The following is a 15,487-nucleotide window of genomic DNA, read 5'->3' as shown; positions in this document are numbered from 1 at the left end:
ACCAAGCTGAGTGGTGCAGTCGACACACCTGAGGGATGGGATGCCATTCAGAGGGACCTGGACAGGATAGAGAAATGGGCCTGTGTGAACCTCATGAGGTTCAACAAGGCCAAGTGCAGGGTCCTGCACTTGGGTCGGGGCAATCCCTGGTATCAATACAGGCTGGGGGATGAAGGGATTGAGAGCAGCCCTGAGGAGAAGGACTTGGGGGTACTGATGATAGACGAAAAGCTGGACATGAGCCGGCAATGTGCTCTTGCAGCCCAGAAGGCCAACCGTATCCTGGACTGCATCAGAAGAAGCGTGGCCAGCAGGTCGAGGGAGGTGATTCTGCCCCTTTACTCTGCTCTGGCAAGACCCCACCTGGAGTACTGCGTCCAGCTCTGGGGTCCTCAGTACAAGAAGGACATAGACCTGTTGGAGAGGGTCCAGAGGAGGGCCACAAAAATGATCAGAGGGATGGAGCACCTCTCTTATGAGGAAAGGCTGAAAGAGCTGGGGTTGTTCAGCCTGGAGAAGAGAAGGCTCCAGGGAGACCTTATTGCAGCCTTTCAGTACTTAAAGGGGGCTTCTAAGAAAGATGAGGACAGACTTTTTAGCAGGGCCAGTAGCAATAGAACAAGGGGTAATGGTTTTAAACTAAAAGAGGGTGGATTCAGACTAGAGATAAGGAAGAAATTTTTTACGATGAGGGTGGTGAAACACTGGACTGGGTTGCCCAGAGAGGTGGTAGATGCCCCGTCCTTGGAAACATTCAAGGTCAGGCTGGATGGGGCTCTGAGCAACCTGATCTAGTTGTAGATGTCCCTGCCCATTGCAGGGGGGATAGACTAGATGACCTTTAAAGGTCCCTTCCATCCCAAAGCATTCTATGATTCTATGATTCTATGAAGTTCTTGTCAGCCCATTTCTCCAGCCCGTCAAGGTCCCTCTGGATGGCAGCATGACCCTCTGGTGTATCAGCCACTCCTCCCAGTGAGAGAAATCTTTCTTGCTGACCTTCATCTCCCTTGCTAGGAGGTGAAAGGAAGATCTTTCTGCAAAGACTCTGTCAATCTCTTCATTTTCCCTGATGGTGTGCATCCTGCTTACCTCTTCCTGTATCTCCTTTACCTGGCAACTCAGCACCTCAACCAGAGCACATCTCTTACATGTGAGGTCACCGCTGTCCCTGGTCCCAGGCAGACACCCAAGGCACTCTCTGCAGCCTGAGGCCTGGGAGCATTGGAAAGAGTGGTGGATGCACCTAATGGTTGTGCTGTGATTCAAAGGGACTTCAACAGGCTGGAGAAATAGGCTGACAGGAACCTCATGCAGTTCAGCAAAGGGAAATTCCAAATCCTACCCCTGGCGAGGAACCCCATGCACCAGAACAAGTTTGATGCCAACCAGCTGGAAAGCAGCTTTGCAGAGAAGGACCTGGGGATCCTGGTGGACAGCAAGTTGAACATGAGCCAGCAATGTGCCCTTGCAGCAAAGAAGGTCAACAGCATCTTGGGCTGCATCAGGAAGAGCATAGCCAGCAGGTTGAGGAAGGTGATTCTTCCCTTCTACTCAGTACTGATGATACCACATCTGGAGTACTGTGTCCAGTTCTTAGCTCCCACTACAAGACAGACATGGACATCCTGGGGTGAGTCCAGCAAAAGGCCATGAAGATGATTAAGGGATTGGAGCAACTCTCATACAAGGAGAGGCTAAGAGAACTGGGACTGTTTAGCCTTGAGAAAGTTCGGGGAGGGGGGTGTGTGTGATCTTATCAATGTGCATTAATACACATACAAGTTTTTGATTAATATGTATGAAGTAACCAAGAGTCCCTTATGACACTGGTCAGCCAAATTCTGTTATTTGCACAATGACTCGAATGAGCGGAGTGGGTCTAAGCAAGAGCAAAATTTCATTCCACTGATTGCTACTGAACTGAGTTTTAATGACTTCTGCTATGCCAGCAATAAACCATTTCTTGGGACATCATTGCTGTTTCAACAATTTCAAACTCAGTAATCATGTTAGGCATTTCTAACAAATTGGAAGGGAAAGGTGCGGTTAGAGTTGCCATAGCTGCCATGTTAGGATCCTACCTTTATTTGTTCAGTCATGAAAAAATTCTTCTGTTGGCTTTTATGTAATTTTTTGTGTGCAGTTGCCACTGTATGATATCTCTTCCACAGCCTAACTTCCAACCAAATGTTCATCAAGTTCTATTCCCCATTTCAGTTTTGTCATACAAAGGTCAGGTCAATCTCTTACTCACCTGCCAGTATTCATGAACCCACTGGAACAATTTTAGACATCCTTCTGTTCCTTCATGTATGAAGGTTCTGTCTACATAGTTCCAATTGTCAGGGTCCTGAGGACACTAATAGGTCTTAATGGTCCTGACCTGCCTCAACTCGGGCCTCCACCCACATCTTCTGCCCTTGGGCCCAGGAGCCCATTTAAAATCAGTCTTGGGCCTACACTGGAGGCCCCTACTACACTGGAGGAGGCCCCTACTACACTGGAGGAGGCCCCTACTACATTGGAGACCTGACTTCCAGGTCTGACCTGACTTGTCACCATGGACCTGCACAGCAATCATTTGATCTGATCCTGACTTGTGGATTGGCTTCCTGCCTTGACCTTGGACCTGCTTCATCAACACAAACTTGCCTGGTAATCTCACCTCTTGGTTGAACTGTGCCACGATCTCTGGTAGATGATCGAGGGGCCCTGCCGTAACATCCTCTAGCTCCTTCAGTACTCTGGGATTAATCCCATCAGGCCCCGTGGACTTGTGAACGTTCAGCTGATACAGCTGGTCCCTTACAATTTCAGTGTCCGCAAATGGAAAGTCACCGTTCCCGCACTCGTGGTCCTCCGACTCAGGGGACCGGGCAGCCCAAGGTCTATCAGTATTATTAAAGACTGAGGCAAAAAAAAGCATTGAATGCCTCCGCTTTTTCTTCATCCCTATTAGTCCGGTGACCATCTTCAACAAGTATCGGTCCAATGTTTTCCTTAGACCTCCTCTTGCTATTAGGGTACGTAAAAAAGCCTTTCTTGTTGTCTGACACAACGCTGGCCAGTTTCAACTCTAATTGAGCTTTGGCCTTTCGTGTCTTCTCCCTGCGTATACGAACCATGGCTCTGGAATCTTCCTGCGAAGCCTGTCCTTGCTTCCAGAGATCATACAATTTCTTTTTCCTCTTGAGCTCCTCGAGGAGTTGCCTGTTCAGCCAAGCTGGTCTTCTGCCCCGCTTGCTTGACTTTTGACACACTGGAATTGCCTGCTCCTGTGCTTCTAAAAGGTGGTTCTTAAAAACTGACCAGCACTCGTGGACTCCTAAGCCCTCAAAGGCAGATTCCCAGGGGACTCTGCTAAGTAGCTCCCTGAGTAGCTTAAAGTTTGCTCTCTTGAAGTCCCGGGTAGCAACTCTGCTGTCCTTTTTTCTCATTACACTGAAAATTTTAAGCTCAACTATTTTGCGATCACTGTGGCCAAGACAGCCACCTACCATCACATCTCCCACGAGTCCTTCTCTATTCAACAAGCCTAGGAGGGCATCTTTCCTAGTTGGCTCACAGAGTACTTGTGACAAGAAGTTATCTATCTCCCACAAACTTCAAGAATTTCCAAGACCTGCTCGTCACAGCAGTATGATATTCCCAGTTGATGCCTGGGAAGTTGAAGTCTCCCATTGATTGTAATTTCAGTAATTGATTGTAATTTCAGTAGAAAATAACACAACAGCTCCTTAAATAGATATAGAAACCCATGTTTTCTTTTAAACACTAATAGGGCATTGATGATATTACCGGAGAGCTACTTGTTCAGCATGATGACAATCCAGAGTCAGTGGGCTTCTCATGTGCCATTGGACCAAAAAAAAAAAAAATCTTGTGTCCTCATGCCTTGAAAGGTACAAGTCTCCAAACACCTGTGGTATTTTGGGTATTTTTTAATTGTTTGCTGTCCCCTTCCCCTCCCCTCAGGATAATGCATTGCACATAATGACACTGAGAGGTGTAAGTCTTGAAGGAATTAATCCTGTATGGCATTTCTTTTGTTTCTGTAGGAAGTTCCTAGATTGAAAAGGTGACAGGACCAATCAGGTGGATTTGGCTTCATTGACTTAAAGAAGTACAGTCTCTTACAACTTAATAAAAACAAAGCAAAAACCCACCCCACCCTAGTGTTAACTAATGAGCCTTTTTTTTAGTCTCAGATCTTCTGTCACTCCATGATAGCTAGCCTCCATAAAGATCTATCCTTTCCCCAACTCCCCGGTAGTTTTCTTTTGAAGTGCAAAACAAACATTTTAATCAGGTGTACCATCTGTGAGCAATGAATTAATTGTCATCACAGTAATTGTTCGCATTTTTGCTAAAATCCTTCATAGCCACCATAGTTTTGTTCTGGAAAGATCTTACTAGTTCCTTCTGCTAAATCTAGCATATCAAAGGTCATTTTGACTTGTCTTAAGTATGTCTTAAGCAGTTGCATTGGCTATTCTATTGAAAAAGCAAAGAAATGTTTTAGCAGTTAAGAGTCCAGATAAAAATGACTTTTATATGTGTACATGTCTATTGTTTCTCAATAGTGAGGCTAGGCTTAGCTTTTAACTCCAGTTGTCTGTGTAGTGGGTCTGGCTGGGATGGAGTTAATTTTCTTCATAGCAGCCCATATCCTGCTGTGTTTTGGATTGGTGACCAAAACAGTGTTGATAACACACCAGTGTTTTGGCTGTTACTGAACAGTGCTTGCACAGCATCAAGGCCTTTTGTTTCTCCCTCTACCCACCTCCCAGGGAGTGGGCTAGGAGTGGGCAAGAGATCGGGAGGGGACACAGCCAGGACAGCTGACCTGAATTGACCAAAGAGATATTCCACACCATGTAATGCCATGCTCAGCAATAACATTGGGGGGGCTGGGTTCCAAAGTAGCTGTTGCTTGGGAACTAGCTAGGCATCAGTATGTTGCTGGTGAGTGATTGCTTGTGCATAACTTGTTGTGTTTTTGGTTTTTTTTTCCTTCACTTATTAATCTGTCTTTATCTCAACCCATGAATTTTTCTTGCTTTTGCCCTTCCAATTCTCTCCTCCATCTCTCTGGGGGGGCAGAGTGAGCAAGCAGCTGTGTGGTGCTTAGCTGCCTACCAGGGTTAACCCACCACAGTCTGCAATGCTTTTGTCATGCAACCTTTGCTTTGATTATTAGTATATTGTTGTACTCAACACCAGATTATATGATTTTACAATGCTGGTGATCATAGGTCCCTTTTCTACAAAAATATTGTCATTAACCAAAATAATTATACCTCTGGTAGCCAAGGAAACTAGGAAAATAGGGGAAATTGTAATGATCCTGTACTGAAGTTTAAAATAATTGCATTTCATTAAGTTTTATGTAAAATTTCAAATGAGAAAAAATTATATCGGCAGTTTTCTGCATCTTTAAGATGCTAAATGTGATGGTCTGCTTAGAGAAAGAGAATCTGTGAGCAGTCCTCTGTTTTCTTGCTGGTTCTTGTTTTATTGTTAATTTGCCATGGAAAATCTATTCTTTTTACTTCTTTTATGACTTACTATAATGCATACCTATCTTTTGGGATATGTGGTGCATAATTAGTAGTATAAACATTGATCCTACAAAAAGCACTGAAGCATTTTTCTACCTAAAATATCTATAATGCTGTTTGGCAAAGAATGAATTGAAGAGGCTCCTTTTTTTCATTATCCACTTGAAAAAATGGAATCTTCATGTTTTTAAGATTGGCTAAGTATGTGTTGAACTTATATGAACAGTTCCATTAATTACACTATTTCACTGAATATGCTTTTCATTACTTTAGTATGCATATACTAAAATAAAAATATTGCAAAACACATTGACAGTTATAATATACTGTTCATTATCTTATTTTGCTTGCATGTTTTCATAAGCATTTATGATAAGCATACATATAGTTATAGTTTTAGGATCATATGACTAAACATGTTATGAATGTACTATAAAATTGTATTCTAGGTGGTTAGTTTCACTTTTGGCAATGTTTAGGTGAATGTCTGGTATATGTACAAAACAAAACTGAGTAAGAAATGTGAATCTGAATAACTATTATGTCTTTGAGGCATAGCTTGTTTCAATTTCATATTTGACTTTTCTTACAGAGGAAGCTCACATGTGAAGGGGACATGGCATTACAAGGAAGACCAACATGCTCCATTAAACCTGTAAACGAAGAAAGTGTTGGACTTGCAAGCATCTATATCAAGGTGATATCAGTGACCGTGTTAAGAATTTTCTCTATTACAGCTTATCGTTAAAACAAAAAGGCAAAGGAAAAACTGAATAAGAAAACTTAGTAGGCTCGTAAGCCTACTAAGTAAATGTAAAAATTATAAGTTTTACGTTCTTAAACTTAAAAATATAAATTGCTATTTTGGAATTTGTATATGGGAAGCAGACAGTCTTTCTTTCTGGGCTTATTTATACTGTTATTTTTAGGTTGGTTTTTTTTTTAGAGGTATATAATTAAACATTAGAAATAATAATTTAGGTTGGAAGGGACCTCCAGAGGTTATCTAGTCAAACTCCTGCTCAAAAGAGGTCTAATTAGATCAGGTTGCTCAGGGCCTTGTCCAGCTGAGTTTTGAACACCTCCAAGTACAGAGATTCCACAACCTCTCTGAACAACCTGTTTCAGTATTTAACCATCCTCATGATTAATAAAAAAAAATTTTCTTAATATCTAATTAAAATTTCCTGTGTTCCAATGTGTGTCCATTGCCTCCCATCCTATCACTGTACACCTCCAAGAAGAGTCTGGATCCATCTTCTCTGTGTCATAGAATGGTTTGGGTTGGAAGGGACCTTCAAAGATCATATAGTCCAACCCCCCCTGCAATGAGCAGGGACATCTTTCACTAGATCGGGTTGTTCAAAGCCCCATCCAACCTGACCTTGAACACTTCCAGGCATGGGGCATCCACAACTTCTCTGGGCAACCTGTTCCAATGTCATACCACGGGTGGAACCCTCATCGTAAAGAATTGCCCTTCTTTGGACATGCTTGAGCACCTCAGTGTCCTTCTTGTAGTGAGGGGCCCAAAAGTGAGCACAGCATTCGAGGTGCAGCCTCACCAGTGCCGAGTACAGGGGGATGATCACTTCCCTAATCCTGCTGGCCACACTGTTCCTGACACAAGCCAGGATGCTATTGGCCTTCTTGGCCACCTGGGCACACTGCTGGCTCATATTCAGTCGGCTGTCGACCAACACCCCCAGGTCCTTTTCCTCTGGGCAGCTCTCCAGCCACTCCTCCCCAAGCCTGTAGCGTTGCCTGGGGCTGTTGTGACCCAAGTGCAGGACCCGGCCCTGAGCCTTGTTGAATCTCATACAATTGGCCTCGGCCCATCGATCACAGGGACTCCTGTCAAGCCTTTGAGCAATGAGTCTGGCGATTAGGCACCCCTTGGTGCACTCTTGCATGGCTGAGCTGGGGAACAAGAATGCCTTGATCCCACCTGGCATAATCAGTCACCCCTTGACAGCTTGGGGACACATCATTGTGGATCATAACTCGGGCGGATTGGTACGGGAGGATCGTACCTGTCTTGCTGAGATTAATGAGAACTCAGCAATTACCGACTGGAGCTGTGGCCAGGATGGAAATTTACTGATGCCTAAAGTCAATCAACTCAGAACTCTATAAACAGCGGTACCACGGGAGACCCTTTGAGCTCTCCCGGGCCGCAGTGGGCTGCGCCAGTATCTCCCTCTGAGTGGGATGCTTCTCAGAGCTGCGAACTCTTAAGTTTGCATACGGAGGCCTGGCAACAGGACCTGGGCTGATCTCCGGTGCCCTTCACTCCTTGAGGCTCAATCTTCGCCCGTTGCGACAATCATTTGAAGTGAGTATTTCACTGAACTCGAGGGGAATTTTTGATGGGTACCTTTATCTGCGCATACCAGACTCTCGAGAGATTCTAAGAGGTGCCTTTATTAGGCCTGTTGTATGATTGTGTGTGTGAGAATCGATTCAAATATTGTAGTAAACTTTATTTAATCACTTTGTAGATGCTAGAGTAACCAATGATTAGTCACTGCTAAATTCTTGTGATTCTCTCCTTAGTGTGAACAAACCCTAAATTGCTGCTAAATACATATAATCCTTAGCCATAAACCGTTGACCAAGTCTGAGACTAGGATTGGATCCAGCCGCACCTAGGCTCCTCTCTGAGAAGGAGTTTAGAAAGCAAGGGGGTCCATTCTGAACCTCGTGACTCAACGGGAGGGCCTCCTTTACCCCCCTTGTATTTCCTTCTATCTCAGTCTCCCCCCCCCCCCCCCCCATATACTCCATTCATTTAATAAGTGATAGAGTGAACCTTGCCATCGAACTTTGTTAAATCACACTTTTATAAATTTCTATTAAAATCACTTTTTGCAAATATCTTTGGTGGTGATTATTTAAGCGACCTAACCACTCATCCGCGACAGCAAGAAGCTGGGAGGGGGCACAGCCGGGACAGCTGACCGCAACTGACCAAAGGGCTATTCCATACCATATGATGTCATGCTCAGCAATAAAAATACCCTTCCAATTCTCTTCCCCATCCCACTGAGGGGGAAGTGAGTGAGCAGCTGTGTGGTGCTTAGTTGCCGGCTGGGGTTAAACCACGACATAAATAAATGCTGATTAAAGATATCTAGTTTTAAAACATAATGAATTGCTTGTCTGTCAGGGCTCTTTTGCTTTGGATTATTACTCAAAGTTACGGTTGCTGAACTTGTTTGGCAGCACTGAGCTACATGTAAAAGTCATAGAATTATAGAATTATAGAATCATAGAATGGTTTGGGTTGGAAGGGACCTTCAAAGATCATATAGCCCAACCCCCCCCTGCCATGAGCAGGGACACCTTTCACTAGATCCGGTTGCTCAAAGCCCCATCCAACCTGACCTGGAACACTTCCAGGGATGGGGCATCCACAACTTCTCTGGGCAACCTGTTCCAGTGTTTCACCACCCTCATCGTAAAGAATTTCTTCCTTATGTCCAATATCTAAATCTACCCTCTTTCAGTTTAAAACCGTTGCCCCTTGTCCTGTCACTGCAGGCCCTGGTGAAAAGTCTCTCTCCATCTTTCTTAGAAGCCCCCTTTAAGTATTGAAAGGCCACAATAAGGTGTCCCCGCAGCCTTCTCTTCTCCAGGCTGAACAGCCCCAACTCTCTCCGCCTTTCCTCATAGGAGAGGTGTTCCAGCCCTCTGAATGCTTTCGTGGCCCTCCTCTGGACCCACTCTAACAGGTCCACGTCTGTCTTGTGCTGGGGAGCCCAGAGCTGAGCGCAGTACTCCAGGTGGGCTCTCACGAGAGCGGGGTAGAGGGGCAGAATCACCTCCCTCGACCTGCTGGCCACGCTTCTTCTGATGCAGCCCAGGATACAATTGGCTTTCTGGGCTGCAAGCGCACATTGCCGGCTCATGTCCGATTTTGTGTCCACCAGTATCCCCAAGTCCTTCTCTGCAGGGCTGCTCTCAATCCATTCGTCCCCCAGCCTGTATTGATGCTGGGGATTGCCCCGACCCAGGTGCAGGACCTTGCACTTGGCCTTGTTGAACTTCATGACGTTCGTATGGGCCTACTCCTCAAGCCTGTCCAGGTCCCTCTGGATGCCGTCCCTTCCCTCTAGGGAATCAACCGCACCACTCAGCTTGGTGTCATCCGCAAACTTGCTGAGGGTGCACTCGATCCCACTGTCTATGTCATTGATGAAGATATGAAATAGTATTGGTCCCACTACAGACCCTCGAGGGACACCACTTGCTACTGGTTTCCACTTGGACATTGAGCCATTGATTGTAAACTCTTTGGATGCGGCCATCCAGCCAATTCCTTATCCACCTAACAGTCCATCTGATCAGGTAGTTGAGACAGCAATAAGGTTTCCTCTGAGTCTTCTCTTCTCCAGGCTGAAAAAACCCAGTTCTCTCAGCCTCCCCTTGTACATCCGGTGCTCCAGTCCCTTTATCAGTGGCCCTCTGATGGACTTGGTCCAGTGTGTCAATATCCTTCTTGTAATGGGAGCCAAGAACTGGACACGGTACTCTAGATGCGGTTTCACCAGAGAGGAAGCATCACCTCCCTTGACCTGCTGGATATTCATGCTCCCTATGTCTGACTCTCCCCCTTTAGACTGAATGCTTGAGCTGTAACTGATGAAGATGGTTATGATATTTATTGATTAAGCAATACACTTTTAAGAAACTTTAATTGGCTAATAAACATACCACTGTTGTATATTAAGTAATATTCATTCACAATTATATCGCTGCAAGTAATAGAGTTACAATTCTATTGTTTTTTATTAACTTTATTATTGATACACAGTTATATTACTTTAAAGAACTAACTCTATGGTTCATGCTGGTTACATTTCGTTTGCATTATGCGCTTTTTAGACAGAATTATCTTACTTTAGCCTTGACTCCCCTACCTAATTCCAGTTAAGCGCAAGCTTTTTCTCATCTTATGCACAGAGAGCTTGCATACTAGAGAAACAATATAACCCATTTTGTGCTCATACCCTGTATGTGTATCTGCCCTTGAATAGTTTTCATCACACTCCTGGTTCCCATCAGAGGCCTTAGGTAGTTTTGTCCACAGCACCAGTCACCACATCATAGAAAGCAATGAGGTTGATCAGGCATGATTTGCCTCTGGCAAATCCATGCTGGCTGTTCCAAATCACCTTCTTGTCCTTCATGCGCCTGGACATGGCTTCCAGGAGGATTCACCCCATCACCTTCCCAGGGACTGAGTTGAGGCTGACTGGCCTTTGGTTCCCCAGATCCTCCTTCTTACCCTTCTGGAAGATGGGTGTGACATCTGCCTTTTTCCAGTCATGAGGAACCTCCTCTGATTGCCATGACCTTTCGAAGATGATAGAGAATGGCCTTGTAATTACATTTGCCAGCTCCTTCAGCACCCTCAGATGCATCCCACCCGGTCCCATGGGCTTGTGTATGTCCAAGTGGGTTAAGTGATCCCTAACTCTTTCTTCCTCTACTGTGGCTACTGCTTCACCCCCCCAGACTCTGCTAGTAGTCTCAGGGACTTGGGAGGCCTGAAGGCAAACCTTACCAGGGAAAACTGAGGCAAAAAAGGCATTGAATACCTCAGCCTTTTCCCTGTTGGTTGTCATTAGGTCCCTTGCCCCACTGAACAATGAACCCACACTACCCTTAGCCTTCATTTTGCTATTGATGTACTTAGAGAAACCTTTCTTGTTGCCCTTCATCTTTTAGTGTTTGAGCACAGTCAGGAGCTCCTTTTTCATCCATGCTGGCCTTCTGCCACGCTTGCTCGACTTCCTGCACATTGCAATGGACTGTTCTTGTGCTCTGAGGAGGACAGCTCCTCCAAGGGCAACTCCTTGAAGATTACCCAGCTCTCCTGGGCGCCCTTGCCCTCCAGGGCAATTTCCCACCGGATCCTGCCAAGCTGGTCTCTGAACAGGCCAAAATCTGCTCTTCTGAAGTCCAGGGTTGTAATTCTGTTGTTTGTCTTGGTCATGCCTCTCAGGGTCTTAAACTCCATAGTCTCATGTTCACTGCAGCCAAGGCTGCCCTCGACCTTCACACTATCAACCAGTTCTTCCTTGTTTGTGAGTAGCAGGTCCAACAGTGCATTTTCCCTAGTCGGTTCGCTGATCACCTGCATCAAGCAATAGTCTTCTATATGCTCCAGAAGTCTCCTGGATTGCTATTTTAATTGGCGATAAATTAAATTAATCTTCCCCAAGTCGAGTCTGTTTTGCCCATGATGGTAATTGGTCCTGTCTTTATCTCGACCCACCAGCTTTTTTTCATCTTATTTTCTTCCCCTGTCCCGCTGAGGAGGGGGAGTGATAGAGCAGCCAGCCAAGGTTAGCCCACCTCACATACTTAAGCTATGTACAAAACATTTATCTTAATCAGTAGCAATGGATCATGCATACGCTGGCGTGGTCACCTTGGACCATTGGCCTGCAGGCATGGGGTGATAGGATATGAGACACAGGCTTGGCACTGGAGACCCCATGGCTATAAACAACTCACCCATTGTCAGTTAAAGAAATACAGATCTGGAGCTGGACAAAACTGTTTTAAGAGTAGCAAAGAGAACAAAGAAATCGTATCTAATGTACTTAAAAGGCACCATAGATAGTAAATTCAGATGTAACCTGGATCTGCAGACCAATGAAGAAAAAGAAAGGTGTAAGAGCATGTTAACAAACATAAAAATGACCCCAAGTGGATTCTATAGGGAGGACCTCAGCGCCATCAACATGAACATCATATTCCTCCCAGCAAGGGACTCGAGATGCTGACAATTCACCATAACATCCCCACCACGAACACTAGTATGAAGCCACCAACCTTAGAGCAGAGGAGCAGAACATAACATCAGGAAAAGGTGTAGAAATTTAGAAGTGTGTGTATATAGAATTTTAACTGCATTATTATTCTTTCTTTTTCTGTAACAATTAGATCTGGACCCTTTTTTAATTATGCTAACAATAAATTCTTGACTTTACTTATATATAAGGTGCACTTCCTCTTTGCCTATAAACAAGATTTTGAGAGCAACTAGCTCCAGAAGGAAAATGCAGCTTTCCAGGTCTCAGGTTGCAGGGAGTGCCTGAGGCCTCTTCCTGAGTCTGCGGCAGGTGGAGGCAGTGTCCTTGCCTGCAGGAGGTATGCTCTGGCTGAGGAGCTGTGTTGCCAAGTTAAGGAGATGCAGGAAAAAGTAAACAGACTGTGCAACATCAGGGGAGATGAAATAGAGATTAACAGGATGTGGGGCTAGTACTGCTTTATATGGTATTTCTGAGCACTGTGAACCAAACCTCCAGCTAGTTTGGGAACTCCAAGAAGCACCTCCCCTACCTCCAATTTCCCGTGTTGTTAATTTATGACAATATCTTGTGCACCCAAAACCCCACCACCTCCCTTCTCACAGAACCGGAAGAACAAGGAGTAGTTGTTCACACCCACTCCCCTTTAAACAGCCCTGTCTGGCCAGTGTGCAAACCCAACGGGTATTGGCGTCTGACCATTGACTACCAAGGCATAAATTCTGTCTCCTCTCCACTTCATTCAGCAGTCCTGATAGCTGCCGAAGTACTCAACGCCATTCGCTGCCTTCTTGTCTATGGATGGTGGTTTGGGATGTTAAAGATATGTTCTTCCAGTGCCCTAGCCATTCAGATGACCAAGCTTGCTTTGCTTTTACTTGGAATGACATATAGTACACCTTTATTTGTTTACCTCGAGGCTATCACCATAGTGCTACCATTGCTCATGATCTAAGAGACCATCAGCTAAGGCCTCAGCCTTAGCTGAAATTTCTCCCACTCCTGATGTTTCTTGCCATCGGTATATCGATGACATTCTTCTGGGCAGACCTACACGTGAATCTGTTGCACAAGATATGACCCTCTTAATTTCAGCCCTCAAAGGACGCTGGGATCTTTCTATTCCTCCCAGTACATGCCAGGGTCCTGCCGAAAACCTAATTTTCTTAGGACTCTCCTTGTGTGCTGGTACCAAAGGTATTCCTGAAAGTGTTTTGCAATCTGTTTTATCTTTACCTACTCCCTCTGCCAAACACGACCTCAAGAGCCTCCTAGGCACTTTAAACTTTTGGCGTGCCCATGTCCCTGGTTTTAGTCAGCTAGCCCATCCTTTGTATTCCTTGCTGTGCAAACATTCCACCTGGAACAGGACCGTGAGTCATCAACAGGCCCTAACCCTTCTCCTACAAAGGATTTAACAGTATCAATATTTGGGACCCTTCACCCCTACTTACTTGAACTCAGGGTCCAGTACAGTGAAAACAGTGCCTGGTGAGGATTGTTCCAGGAAAGAGGTCCCAAGGACCCTGCCCTGGTTTACAATCCATTTTGTTAGCGAGGGGTGACAAGGTGCGCAAGCCTCTTATTGGGAATGGGAGCATGCTTTACTCACCACCTTCCTTGCCCTTTCTGATATTCACGAACTCCTTGGGGATGGCCCCCTTACACTTAAGGTTTTACATCTTATTCTTCACAATGTCCTTCGCAATGTTCCTTTCCTGAAGGATGTGCACAATCCATTACCGTTTAGCGTTGGGTTCTTGGTATCTCCGCTGTCATTGACAGAGTCTGTCCTTGAGGTCCCAACGGTTTTATTCTCACCCCTCTCTCCTTTCCCTATCCTGTAGCTACCAATGATCCCTCCAACTCGCCTATTACAGAAGCCTCTCCTTTCACCACCCTCACAAGCTCTTGTAGGGACTACAGTGCGAGCATGTATTCCCCCTACCAACACCATCACCACAGCTCTAACTACAGGGGTACTAGGACCAAATTTGTACAAAGGAATTCTGAAAGGAGGAACTCAAATAACTACCTTTGCTTGCAGCCTAGACAGGGTGCATTTTGTTCTTTTCTTACAGATTGCCTCCTTTGACATCCTGCTACTCTGAAGAAGAAATCCCAATTTCCTATGACTATTGGTTCACTAATCTTACAGGACAAATGGGAAAACCTGTCTCACAAAGCCCCACTACTTTAATATTGACTGTTCCATGATCTATACTGTGGATCATCGACAATGGGCCTGTCAGGGAACGAAGGGATGGTGATTGGTAGTCACTGAAGCTTGCATCCCTGAGCCAGATCTGGGGTTTGTATGTGAAGGGAATTCCTTTAGAACCTTTGATATGTGCCTTAATTCCCCTAGCGGAGTCTGTCATTTCTCAATAGACCTCGATGAACACGCTGAGACGACACTTGTCTATGTCTGGAACAGCTGTGCATCTTTACCATCTTCATGTCCTTTTGTATAACCATACTTTATCTACTAGTGTTAATCTATGTACCTGCTATTTTACAACCCTATCTGGATGCGATTTTAACTATACTGCCCCAATTATCATTTATCAAGTACTGTCAACTAACTATACCCTCTACTACCACATCACCCCTATCCCTATTGGTATGAATTTGTCTCTAATTGAATGGGTTTTGCAACATGAAGACTTACATCGACTATCGAAACATGCAAAGGAGCAGGCACAACAAATTTTAATAGCTGTCCACCATGATATCACAGAGATCAAACAAATCCTGGAATGTGTTCAAAAAATGGTCAGACATAGCTGGTGGGAGTCCCTTTTAGGATGATCTCCACTGCTACAGGGATATTGAATGTCCCACTTCATCCCTCTAGTTGTTATCCTTGTTTTGAGCAGTTTCTTACTTGTTCTAGTCATCATACTGTATATTTGTACTCGGGTTTTGGCCTGCACTGTTGTGATGGTTTCTCAACACACCACCTTATTCATAGAATCATAGAATCATAGAATGTCCTGAGTTGGAAGGGACCCACAAGGATCATCGAGTCCAACTCCTGTCCCTGCACAGAACAACTCCAACATTCACGCCATATGTCTGAGGGCGTTGTCCAAATGC

This window comes from Platalea leucorodia (genome assembly GCF_965183815.1).
Source record: "Platalea leucorodia genome assembly, chromosome: W".
NCBI lineage: Eukaryota > Metazoa > Chordata > Aves > Pelecaniformes > Threskiornithidae > Platalea > Platalea leucorodia.
The sequence above is the reverse complement of the archived record's forward strand: the minus strand, read 5'-3'. Positions refer to the sequence as shown.